This window comes from Pipistrellus kuhlii, unplaced genomic scaffold (genome assembly GCF_014108245.1).
Source record: "Pipistrellus kuhlii isolate mPipKuh1 unplaced genomic scaffold, mPipKuh1.p scaffold_m20_p_2, whole genome shotgun sequence".
NCBI classification, from domain to species: Eukaryota; Metazoa; Chordata; class Mammalia; order Chiroptera; family Vespertilionidae; genus Pipistrellus; species Pipistrellus kuhlii.
In genome coordinates, this window is record NW_023425515.1 from 167,310,681 (window position 1) to 167,324,086 (window position 13,406).

Here is a 13,406-nt window from a genome sequence, read left to right on the forward strand (position 1 = left end):
AGATCATGAAGATAGATCTTATATCATCGTTCAAAATCTTTTCAGTTTTTGCTTTGATGCTTCAGTTTTAAGTCTCCCTTGAAATTGATTTTCATGTATTATGCAAAGTGACAGTCAAATTACCCTCTTTCCATGTGCCCAGGACCATTGATTGCAAAGTGCTCTGCTAACCTGCAAAGCTTCCTTTGCAATATTTCAAGGGTCCATAAATGCAGAGGTTTGTTTCTGGCCTCTCTATTTTGTTCAATTGGATTGTTTATCCTCAAATCAATACCACTCTGCTATTATTGCTATAGCTCTATAGTAAGGCTTGATATCCACAGAGAAAGTCTTCTGACCTAGTTTTCTTCAAAATGTCTTAGCTAGGATTGTGGATATTTCTACTCCTCCTTATAGTTCTATCATCTTTTTTTTCTTTACATATAATGCTGTGTCCTTAGGTGGATACAAATTTCAAACTGTAATATTTTCCTGGTGAAAAAAATATTTTTATCCCTACTGATGCTTTTAACCATAATGTCTGCTTTATCTGGTGGTGTGCTTATTATCTGACAGTATGCATTTTTCCATCCTTTCAGTTTCATTCCCAAGGTAGTTTTGTTATAGATGAGTCTCTCTCAACTAGCAGAGATATTATACACTCGTTTCTATTCTTTCCATGCTTGTTTTAAAAAATACATTTTCCATTGTTAACTCAGTCTAAAAATAATCTTTAATCTCACTCTCCTCCCAGGTAATACAAGGACCTTAGAATATGCTTTATTCTTTCTGCCTCCTTTTTTAACTTACATGCTATTGTTGTCTTATTTTCAATTTATGTATTTTAACCAATATTAAAATTTTTGTTCTACATTTCACTGTTTATCTACATTTATATTTACCCACATATTCACCTCATTTCAAAATCCTCATTCTTTATTGTGACTCAGCTTTTTCCACCTGGAGTCACTCTCCTTCTGCCTAAAGTGTATCAACTAAGATTTCCTTTTATGAAGCAAACTCACTAATGTGGTGGCAAACTCTACACTTTCTTTATATGAAAATGTCTCTGTGTTGCCATTTGCTCTGCGCATAGAATTCTAGGTTGTCAGTTCTTTCATTGCAGATATCAATCATTCCACTGTCTTCTAGTTCCATTGCTGGTGTTGAGATGTGTGTAAATCACTCGGTTCAAGATAATTTGTCTCTTTTTTTTTTCTGGTTCTTTTAGGATTTTCTCTTTTCCTTTGGTGAACTGGTTATGAATTTTTGGCTTGATAGATTTCATCAGTTTTGAAAATATCTCAGCCATTATTTCCTCAAATAGCTGCTTCTGACCGATTCCCTCTCTCCTTGACTTCCTGAACTCCAGTTAGATGTTGTGTTAGAGCTTCTCACTCTATCATCTATGTCTTTTAACTGCTCTTCCACAGTTTCTGCCTTTTTGTTTCCCTGTATAGCATTCTGAGTAATTTCTGATAACTTATCCAACTCACTAGTCTCTCTCTGATTTTGTCTAATATGCTGTCTAATGGTAAACCATCAACTTTTTAAATTGAATTTTTTTCTTTTTTTCCTTGATTTCAGAGAGGGAGAGGGAGAAGAAGATAGAAACATCAACAATGGTAGAGAATAATTGATCAGCTGCCTTTTGCACTGGGTATCAAACCCACAACCCAGGCATGTGCCTTTGACCAGAATAAAACCTGGAACCATTCAGTGTGCAGGCTGATGCTCTATCCACTGAGTCAAACCAGCTAGGGCTTAAATTTCAGTTTTATATTTTTATTTCTAGAATATTGATTTGGTCTTTTTCAAATCTGCCAAGCCATTTTTAATTGTTACCCATTCCCTGAAGATATTTACAAGCTTGCCTTTATTTCTACAGTATGACCATCAGAAACATCTTTATTTGTCTCTGATAATTAAATGTATGATGCATGAAGGATTTGTGAATCTGGTTTTTGTTTTTTTGTTTTTCTATCATTGTTTCTTTTCTTTTTTTTTAATATATATTTTATTGATTTTCCACAGAGAGGAAGGAAGAGGAATAGAGAGCTAGAAATGTCGATGAGAGAGAAACACCAACCAACCGCCTCTTGCACACTCCCTGCTGGGGATGTACCCATAACCAATGTACATGCCCTTGACCAGAATCGAACCTAGGACCTTTCAGTCCGCCGGCTGACACTCTATCCACTGAGCCAAACTGATTTCGGCTCTATCACTTGTTTCTGCTGGTTCTCTCTCTCTCTCTCTCTCTCTCTCTCTCTCTCTCTCTCTCTCTCTCTCTCTCTCTCTCTCTCTTTCTCTCTTCTCTCTCTCTCTCTCTTTACATACATTTTATTGATTTTTTTTACAGAGAGGAAGGGAGAAGGATAGAGAGCTAGAAACATCAATGAGAGAGGAACATCGACCAGCTGCCTCCTGCACACCCCCTACTAGGGATGTGCCCACAACCCATGTACATGCCCCTGACCGGAATCGAGCCTGGAACGTCTCAGTCTACAGGCCAACGCTCTATCCACTGAGCCAAACCGTTTTCGGCTCTGCTGGTTCTCTTACCATGTTTTGTTTCCTCCTCTGTTCTGCTCTTTCTGACTTGACTACTCATTGGCTCTGGAAAATTAGGAAGATGTCATCCTCCAAGCAAATATTCTTCTTTGATTCTGCCAGGTATTGGGGTAGGGGAAGGCAGGGTGCAATAGCAACCTGGAAACACCTTAAACCCAATCCATGGCTTGAGTTTCTCTGGATCAAGGTGTTATAAAACCATCTTCAAAATCTGTGCAAAAGCTGGCCCATGGCCACAACTTACCATTTCTGTTTCTTCTCACTCCACTCAGAACCTGAGCAGCCTTCTCTGCTGTCCCTTTGGGGCGGGAAGATGTGGTTTTACTCCTGATTCACCTTTACCCTGAAGAGTTCCAGCTTTATACCGAGAGAGAGTCTCTTAGGAGACTTTCCAACTTAGGCAAGCAGTGAACTTTGACTTCTAACCTCCTTTCTTGCAAGGCTGCCAAAACCAAAGCCGTGTTTATTATGATCAGCAAATGTTCCCAGGGCAAAAGCAACTTAAGTGTTCTAGCGATCTGCACATCTCCCTAGGTTTCTCCTTGACCAGAGATTTTGGAATAACAGTTCTTTTTGCTCTTCTTGGTTGTTTAGTCTGTTAAGAAAATCTAAATTTTTTTTTTAATTAAGATAGGTATCCAGCATTTTAATATCTTTCACTGAGAATTCTGATCCCCAAAGCCTCACATATCATTATCAGAAACAGAAGTCTAGCCGAAACCTGTTTGGCTCAGTGGATAGAGCGTCAGTCTGCAGCCTGAAGGGTCCCAGGTTCGATTCCGGTCAAGGGCATGTACATTGGTTGCGAGCACATCCCTGGTGGGGGGTGTGCAGGAGGCAGCTGGTCTATGTTTCTCTCTCATTGATGTTTCTAATTCTTTATCCCTCTCCCTTCCTCTCTGTGAAAAATCAATAAAAATATATTTTTTTTAAAAAAGAAAGAAACAGAAGTCTACCGTTTCCTTTCTTCATTATCATTGAGTGAATGTGTTTTCCTTGCAGCTCTTTGCAGGGGGCTCCTCTAGACAGGGGAGGGGATAATGGCTGAGATTCCGTTTTCATGACCCAAAGGCTCTGTTTCTCCCTGCCACCACAGAGACACACTACTTCCCACCAATACGGCAGCTCACCCAGGTGAGTCCCTATACAACCCCTCTTCTTATGCTTCCTTGAATCAAACCGCATCTGGGAGAGTTTCTTTCACCAGCTGTACATATAGATCCCACAACAGCTACTGCAATCAGAGCTATAGATTTTCACATCAGGGTGCACTTTTCCCCTTAAATGATATGACTCTTCTGGTACTTTCTGAGGTCTGCTGCTGCTGGGCTCTCTCTCCATCTCTGTGCTGCTTCCCTTTGTTTCTGCCCATATGGCTTCCACCTGACCTCATTTATTTGGGACAATCTTAAGGAACATTTGATGTCTATGGATTTAATTTCTCTCTTAATTTTGCCGGAAATAGAATTTGCAAGGTTTGTTTGTCTGATTGTTTGTTTTTACCTTCCTTATTGCTTTTGAATGTTTTCCAGGAAGAGAGTGGGAAATGCTAACTACTGCAGTAATGTTTATATTCAAAGGCTGGAATCAACTTGATTCCTCTCCTTCTTTCACATCCGATACCAAATGCATCACCAAGGTCTGTCAACACTACATTCAAAATATATTCAGAACTGGCCCAACCTGTGAGACTCAGTGGTTGAACCAGGAGATCACAATTCTACTGCTGGTCAGGGCATATGCCTGTGTTGCAAGCTTGATCCCTGCTGGGCGGTGTGCAGGAGGTAGCTGAAAATTATTTTCTCTCATCATTGATTTTTTTCCCCTCTCTCTCTCCCTCCCTTTCTCTCTCTGAAACCAATAAAAGTTTAAATATAGATATGTACATATTCATAACTATCCATTTCCACAACCTCTACCCTAGTCCAAGGTGCCACTGAACTTTATATGGACTGTTACATCACCTTTGAATTACTTGTCCTCCATACAACTTAGCTGCCTTAAAGTCTATTCTCCATACAGCATTTACATTTTTTTTAATTTATTGATTTCAGAGAGGAAGGGAGAGGGAGAGAGAGAGAGAAACATCAATGATAAGAGAGAATCGTTGATTGGCTGCTTCCTGCATGCCCCAAACGGGATGGAGCCCGGACATGTGCCCTGACCTGGAATCAAATCATGAACTCCTGATTAATAGGTGGACGCTCAATCACTGAGCCACGCCAGCCAGGTAGCATTTACATTTTTAAAAACAGAAGCCAAATCATGTTACCCATGCTCAACATCTTCCAATGGTTTCCCATCTCACTAGATTAAATCCAAGGTCTTTCACATAGCTGTGAGCTCCTACATTCCCTCCCCCTCCCCCTCTTCTACTATGTGTTGCATTCCAGACACAACCACCTTCTTGCTGTTCTTCAAACAGGTCATGCATACTGCCACCTCAGGGCCTTTGTACTTGCCAAACCCTCTTTAGGAATGCTCCACCCCTGGGTTTCCTCATGGCTCACTCCTCACTTCATTCATATCTTTGCTCAACTATTACTTTACCAAGAGGCATTCCTTAAACAACCTCACTAGCATAACATCACTATCCTCTACGTCCACTCCGTGTCTCCTTCCCCAGGTTATTTTTCTTCGTGGCATCCATCAGCACCTCACGTATTTTATATTTACTTGCTTTTTTTTGTCTGGAGCTGTTTTCCCCACCAAAATATAATCTCTCTGAGAGAAGAAACTTTGTTTTTGTTCACCTATGTATCACAACAACTAAACAGTACCTAGCACTAAAGGAAGCACACAATAAATGTCATTATACCTATATGGTTTTATTATACATCATTTCTCTTAAAGTGACAGCTTCCGAGAGCATCTCAATGATGTTAAGTACTTACTGTGCAAATTCCTACCTAAAAGGGTCCTAAGATAGGAACCCTTAGAGCAAGCATATCAAACTCACGGCCCACGGGCCGCATGCAGCCCACAATGAATGTTTTTGCGGCCCGGCCAATATAATGGTATGTAAGAAACATTTTAATAAAAATTTCCTAACTTAATTTTTACAATATCCTGTTACATGTAATTATTAATAATGAACTACAATGTTTGCTAATGACTAATTACTATAATTGTGTTGCATTCATTTCCCTTAAGTACCTTACGCGCAGGCGCACCATGTCTCTCCACTAATACTAGCAGTGAATCTTTTGTAGCCGATGGCCACGTCATTAGTCTTGGACCGACTGGTTTGGTGTGCGCAACAGGAAATATTTCACTTTCGGAGAACAAGAAAAACAGGTTTATTTGCATTACACTTATTCATTTGTGCAGTTATTCAGTATCTGGTAAGTTAATGTTCCAGAAAAAAATATTAATTTTTATTAAAATGTTCTATTGTTTTATGTTAATGATGACTCACTTATTTTAGCCCTTTGTGTTCAGCATGTCTCTATCGAAATAAACCTACGTTTCTATGAAAATTGAAGCTGTTGTTTTTTTGCGGCCCACATACACTACTTAAACCTTGTTTATTTGGCCCGTGTTAGCCTTTGAGTTTGACGTGCTAGCCGTAGAGTCAGTGTGGTACATCACAGAGGCACAGAGAAGGTAACTACTATTAACAGATGAGGAGCTGCCCTTCCCACTGAAAGGCATGATACCTGAAAATCTGCGCTTGTGATACAGGACATTCCTGGTGAGCTAACGCTACCCAAAGCTCTGGGAAATAAGGGGAAGTTAAAAATGCATTTAATAAGTAAAATACAGATGGGAGTGCAGCCATTCAGGGGCCTGGGTCTGCACATTAACACAGTTGCTTGTGAATATAGTCCAGAATCTCTATGTTTGTAGAAACCAGCATTAATTAAAATCCATAGACATCAATTATCTGATTACTCAAGAACTCTCTCAACTTTTGAAGCCACTTTTTGTATGCATATTACAACACAGCACTGAGTTAAGAAAATACATGCCAATTTTCCAATGACATAAAGAAAAAAAAAAAAAAAAAAAAAAAGTCCTGGAGCTCAAGGAAACAAGTGGGAAGAGAAAGCCCTGTTTTCTTTTTTTTTTTTTTTTAATATATTTTATTGATTTTTTTACAGAGAGGAAGAGAGAAGGATAGAGAGAAACATCGATGAGAGAGATACATTAGCTGCCTTTTGCACACCCCCCACTGGGGATGTGCCCGCAACCAAGGCACATGCCCTTGACCGGAATCGAACCTGGGACCTTTCAGTCCGCAGGTGGATGTTCTATCCACTGAGCCAAACCGGTTTCGGCGAAAGCCCTGTTTTCAAAGGGTGGACTGCAATGCCATTTGTCTGGTTTGGGTTTCTAATGGTTGTAACAGGATGGCCCTCCCTCCATGAACAGAAGCCGGGGAGGAACTGCTGCCGAAGAGAATCCAAGAGCGCTAGAACACTGCCTCTCTCCCACCTCCCCTGCCCTGTGCTTTCCAAGGAGGAGAGGACCAGTGACCACCCAGCAGGTCCGTGTCAGGGGGCACACACCTGGAGGGGCTTGAAACAGAAGAGGGTTCATCCTAAAAGGAAATCCACAAACGATGCTCCCTCCTGGAACTGAGAGGACCCTCAATGCAGAACCCAGAAACGTATTTCTACCAGCAGAGAGCTCTAAGCAGGCTTCTCCACCTGTGAGGCTTAAAAGAAAACACACACACACACACACACACACACACACACAAAATGGTCTCTGATGCCCTGTACTTTCCCACCTAGAAGAGCTGACCCCCAACCCAGAACTGCCAGGGCCTATTCCCATTTCTCCAGCCATCAGGACTGTTATAAACATGCTATGGTACATCTACACAATGGAATACTGTGCTGCCATAAAAAAGAAGAAATTCTTATCATTTGCAGCAACCTGGATGGAATTGGAGAACATCATGCTGAGTGAAATAAGCCAGTCAATTAAAGAAAAACACCACATGATCTCACTCATTTATGGATAATAAGGAACATTATAAACTGATGAACAAAAGGATAGAGACAGAGACAGTAAAAGAAACAGACTGTCAAATTACAGCGGGGAGGGTAGGGAGATATGGGGGAGATAAGAGATCAACGGAAGGACTTGTATGCTTGCATATAAACATGACCAATGAACGCAAAACTCTGGGGAGAGAGGGCATGTATGGGAGTGGGGGGGAGCAATGGTAATATATGTACACATATAATGCCTTAATAAAAAAAATGAAATAAATAAATAAATAAACATGCATGTCTAATATCAGTCTTCCTCCAGAAAGACCCAAGCACCAGAAAATCACTCGTCTCCTTCACTGCCAAGTCTCTCCTCATAGGCAGGCGATCGGTAATTATTGAAGCTAATGTATAGACTTAAAAGGGGGGGGGAGCCTAAAGTGCGTGGGGTGCATGTCAAGATCAGCCAGGAGTGGACCGTCATTGAGGCTGGGCATTGGGTAAATAAAGGTTCATAAACCCTTTCCTTGATTTTTGCATACGTTTAAATTTTTCCATAATAAAAAGCTTTTAAAGGAGGGTTGGGGAGGACACAGATACAACCTCAACATAAAACCAAGTGTCCTTCACTCTCCACTCTGTCTGCACCCAGAAGAATCCGGGAGGTGCTCGGATCAACAGCCTAGGAGGTCCATGCACTCCCGGAGCAGAGACTGTATCCTCTAAGCGCGACACTCAACGTCCCCAACAAAATCACCTTTGAAAAACTCCCTAGAACTTTTCAAATTTATTCTGGCAGGCCCGAGCGTCCCTTCCTGGCCCATAAACCCTTCTGCCTCCACAAATTACCCTTCAGCCTCATCCCACGGCGAGGACCTCTGCTTCCTGTCCCAGACCTCTGCGTTGAGCAATCCAGTTATCGAAATAGCTCCTGGGTGGCAGACAGGCGCCTGGGTTCCGACAGCTGCTGGTTCTTTCTCCTGCGCGTCAGACGTAAGCGTGATGCTGCCACTTTCAAGGAGTCAAGGAACACTTTATAGTTCCGTCTTCTCCCTCTTTCCCTTACTTCAATTCACTCCTCAAAGCGAACTGTGTTATCGTCTAGAGTGGGGTTAAGAGTAGCCTGAAGACTATTAAGTTTGGGCTAACCAGTTCCTTGGCGGAGGGCTGTGCATTGTGGGATGTGCAGAATCACTCCCAGTCTCTACCCAACGAGACGCCAGTCGCACGGGCCCCAACCAACAATACCTCCAAACACTGCCCCTGTTTCAGAAGCGCTGGCCTGCAAGATACTGAAAAACCAAGACCAATATTGTCCAAAGGAGATTGTACAATTTATTGCCACAGACATGATTAGACGGCATATTTCAACCTGTAAATTTATAAATATGAATATTTGAGAAATGTTGCGTCCTAAACCAGAAATATATAGAAAACAAGAGAAAAGTGAACTTACAACTATGTTTTCTGCCTTTGTAGTTTCCTGGGTAAGTCTTATGTATTTCCTCCAAATTGTCCTGTTTTCCTGTCAGTGGGCTATTCAGCTCCAGCCGCCACCCACATGCCACACAACAAGCACTGGCAGGAGAGCCTTCCAACAGCTTTCTGGGCACTCCCCGGGCTTCATACTGGCTCTTCGGTGTTTATTTAATCGGTGTCGCTGGAGAACAGAATCCCCCAAACGATTTTTCAACAAAATCGGGGGGGAGGGGGAGGGAAAGGGGGGAGAACATCGCCAAAGTGTCCTCCTGACACAACTTCAAATACACAGGATCCCACGGTGACCACGGAGCTCGACACCAAGCCCAAGGAGCCAGTGTAAGAGGCTGCTACACCCAAGGGAAAATGCTGTTCTATTTTTTCATTAGGCAAAGGGAGTTTCCCGCTGTACTGAAATGATCCACGCCCTCCTTGAGAAGAAGGAAAGTCTGTCCTCTCTTCTGCAGAGGCCTTACATTAGCCACAGTATCTTATCGGCTCTGGGGTATATACATGCATACTGTCTCTCCTCCCCACCCTGCCAGGCCCTCAGCTCCGCTCAGCGGTGCTCCCAACATCCCTTCACCCCAGGGAGATGCTGGCTTGTCTCTCCTCTCTGATGCTCGCGCACTGGGTCCATTCCTTCCTCTGTAATCACATGCTACCACCTGTCTCAGTCTGGGTCACCTCAATTCTAGATTCTGGCCAAGGCCTCCTAGCTGGTCTCCCTGGCTTAGTGTTTCCCCTTCAATCCAGGTTTCCTATCCATGGTGATCTCTCAAGAGGAAAAGCCAGGGGGCCCAGAATTTCCCTGCCGTTTCCAATTCCTTATCCCCAGGCGCAATCCCAGTTTCTTTGGGGCACGATTGATGAAGCACACCAAACGTCTGGTTCAGGAGGCGTCCCAGTAAGAGGAGGTTGAGCACTGAGAGGGACAGACATGCACACCTGAGGGATTTATCCACTGGAGAGACGGTGGAGGGAGGAGAGAGGAGGAGAGTGCTAAACCCAATGACCTTAAAGTTTCCTTTCAACCCTGACTTCCCAGGATTCTGGGAACTCCTTCCTGGGTCTTGCTGTTATCTGACCCGTGGCTTCTGCAAAGTGATGCCAGATGGTCCCCCAAAAAAGCTCCTCATGTAGTTCTGCACATGGTTACCCCACTCTCTAGGATGGTTTTGTTGTTGTTATTGCTGTTGTTGTTGTTGTTTAATTACAAAAGGAGCAGTGCTGATGTTAACAGAATAAAAACAATACTGAAGTGTTTAAGATGAGGTCTCTCAACCATTGCACTCCCATAGTTGCCACTGGCAGCGTAGGGTGCATGGCTTCTGGGCCTTCTCCATGACGCCTGCACAAGACCACGTGGGCACACCCCTCACTCACGTGACACCCGATCTTATCCTGTACCTTAGGGAGGAGGACATTTAATTCTGACATGCATTGGCTCATCTCTGCAGCTCCCCAGGAGGCGAAGGCCAGTTAGTTCATCTGCTGCAATTGCTGTTATTCCACCAACCAGGAAATAGAAGGCGAGGGAGATCAGGTATCTCGTTCAAAATCACAGATTAGCTGTTGGCAGAGTTAAGACATAACAAAAGCTCCTAACCCAGGGCTTGTTATTACACTGTGAAGTGCTCTCCTCTTCCCCACAGTGCAGATGCAGTGGTGCACAGGCAGCACAGAAATAAAATACCTGTCGAAAGAATCATCTGCAGAGGCAGGATAGCACAGTGGTTAAGGCCTTTGACTCAACTGAGGCTGCCTCAGCTAGAGTCTCACTGTCATTTACTTCACTGTGCAACTTGAGTCAAGCAACGGGCCTCAGTTCCATCATCTGAAACGTGGGGTAATTCTAACAACCTTCCTTAAAGGGTTGTTAGGAAAATTAGTATCTGTAAAACACCAAAAACAGTGTCTGGTACATGTGCTAATAAAATCACCATCATAGCTCTAATATAAGCCCCCAAATACAATAAATAGTATCCTTCTTAAAATTTAGGCTAGGCTGACAAATCAAATTAAATCATGTTAGCTCTTATCCCTGCCCAAAAAGAAGTCAGCATGTGGGGAAATCTCTGAGAGTATTAGTCCAAAAACATTTATGTGACTCTGTGGCTGAAACCATCACTCCCAGGGAGGGATGACCTCATACTGACCTCATGGATCAAAAGTATTATAACACCTACTACACCAAAGAATAAAAAAAAAAAAAAAAAAAAAAAAAAAAAAAAAAAAAAAAAAAAAAAAAAAAAAAAAAAACCTTAACAGTCTCTAGTAATAATTATCTAAGGAAAGTGGGCTGCAAATCTGTTGGAGAATTGTTTTTACCATGATAATATTTCCAGCAAATAGCTGCTTCTAATACTAAAAGTACTGGTATTGCAGAACGGGCACGCTAATAGAGAGATTATTATAGAAATACTATTAAAATGAATTAGATGTTATTAAAGATTCAGCACTACAACAGAGCTTGATGGCAAGAGAGTTGTATTGCTTTACGGGCAGATAAAAATGCTAATGAAGCCCACTCTGAAAGGACGTTCCCAGGCAGTTCTGCAAACCGCAGGTAGCGAGGGAGGGGCCTGTGGGCTACATGAGGAACCCGGAATGCCTTCCCAGTTGGATAGTCCTACCAGGAAGATGGGGAGAGAACAGGAAGAGGCAAGGTTTGCTGCACAGAATGGGTAACCTAGGAAAGCAGACAAGTATCCAAAGTTATTTGAACCTCCAGGTGTTCCAGGTGTGTGTTCTTTTTCCTTGTCTACTTCGCCAGAAATACTTCTAATTCCTCCTTTGCTTAAGTGGGGGAAGAACCTACCATAGACTGGCGACCCTCAATAAGCAGCATTAGCAGAAATAGAAAAGCTTGTGACCATAGCCTCCCCAGGCAATGAGAAGACACCTAAGAGCTCTCCCGGCTGCACCTCGGCCAAAAGCGCCTCCCTCCTCCGCACCCAGCCTAAGGCTTTCGGCGGTTCTTTAAAGAGTTGCTAGACTAAAAGGCATTAGCTATGCGTTCCAGGATCTATTTTGCTTTCTCACCTTGTTAATAACCAATTAGGGACGGCAAAGCACCTCACCAATGTAAGTGTCAGGGAAACGCTAAGTGAATTCGCCTCACCCGGTCCAAATGTCACCGCTACATTACGGAAGGAGGGAGCGCGGGAGGCTGCGATGCCCCCCGGATTGGACTGCTGCAGCCCAGGGGCGAGGGCGGGAGACCCGCGTGCCCGCAGCAGCCTCCGGCCCGGAGCTGGGCTCTGGGCAGGACTTCTGGAGAGGAAGCCTGGGCCAGGGCCACCCGGGGGCAAAGGCAACGCTGCTCTGCTCGCCTAGGCGCATCCTCGCGGCTCAGCCTCCGTCTCCTCGCATCTCTCGGATGTCAACAATCCGGGACCACAAAGTGAAACTTTCCCCGCCCGCCGCCGCCGTGCTGGGTCTCTGCCCTGTGCCTGGGAGGGCGTCTCGGGGACAGGTGTGGGGTGGAGGCTCGGGGAGGTACCCCCTGCCCCTAGACCCTGGGGTTGTGTAATCGGCGCGGGATGGGGAGGCCTGGGACCAGCCCCACGAGGGGGATGCGGAGGCTCGGCCCGGGGACCCTGGAGAAAGGCGCGGCGGCGCTGGGAGGTGGTGGGTGGGGGTGGGGATGGGGGGAGGGGGATGGGAAGCCTGTCGTCCCGCCCCCCGGGACCGCCCCCGGGCGGCCAGGGGAGCCGCGGGGCTGACACGGTCCGGAGGGGGCGCCAGCGCGCGACGGGAAGATGCCGAGGAGGACGAGAGGTCTGGGCGGCGCGGCCAGCCTTACCTGCGCGCCGGGCCCGCACGACGGAAGGCGGCTCGGGATGCTCGGGCGGCGGGCAGCGATTGGCAGCGCCGGCGGTCACCGGGCCACCGCAGGTGAGGAGCAGCGGCTGCGGCGGCGGCGGCAGCGGCAGCGGCGGCCGCGGGGACTGACAGCCCGAGGCTCCGCCTCCGAGCCCCGGGCCCCGCCCCCTCCGCGGCCGCCGCGCGACTGGCCCCGCCTCCTCCGCCCACGGCCGGGGTCAAGCTGGGTCCACCGGTCTGGCGGGCGGGGGAGCTCGCCTCCGATTGGCCCTAGTGACGCGAGCCCCGCCCACTCCCCCGCCCACTCTCTGGCCGGGGCGTGGCGCGTGCGCGGTGGCCGCCACGGGGAACGTAGGAAGCTGAGTGCTCGCGTTCTCGGCGTCCGACCGGCCAGTGTACATCTTCCTTCTTCATCCTGGATGAACCTGCAGGAGAAAACAAAGTCGGTTCTAAAGGGCCAGGCTCTAACCAGAGGGGACCCCAAAGCTATGAACTGCAACAGGCATGGACGCATCTGCAAAGGGCTTAAGCCAGGGTGTTTTATCCACGCACTGGATTCACTCCCTGGTCAGCAAGAGTGATGCATGCGGAAAGGGTCTAGTA

General features: G+C 45.5%; 1 long non-coding RNA gene across 1 annotated transcript in view; it reads right to left on the reverse strand.

The window, feature by feature from the left end:
* LOC118724846 overlaps nucleotides 1–12,940 on the reverse strand; it is a 136,386-nt gene extending 123,446 nt beyond the window's left edge. The window contains exon 1 of the long non-coding RNA XR_004989705.2: nucleotides 12,784–12,940. This is a non-coding gene — a long non-coding RNA (uncharacterized LOC118724846). The remainder of the gene's footprint in view (nucleotides 1–12,783) is intronic.
* Nucleotides 12,941–13,406: the final 466 nt, after the last annotated feature.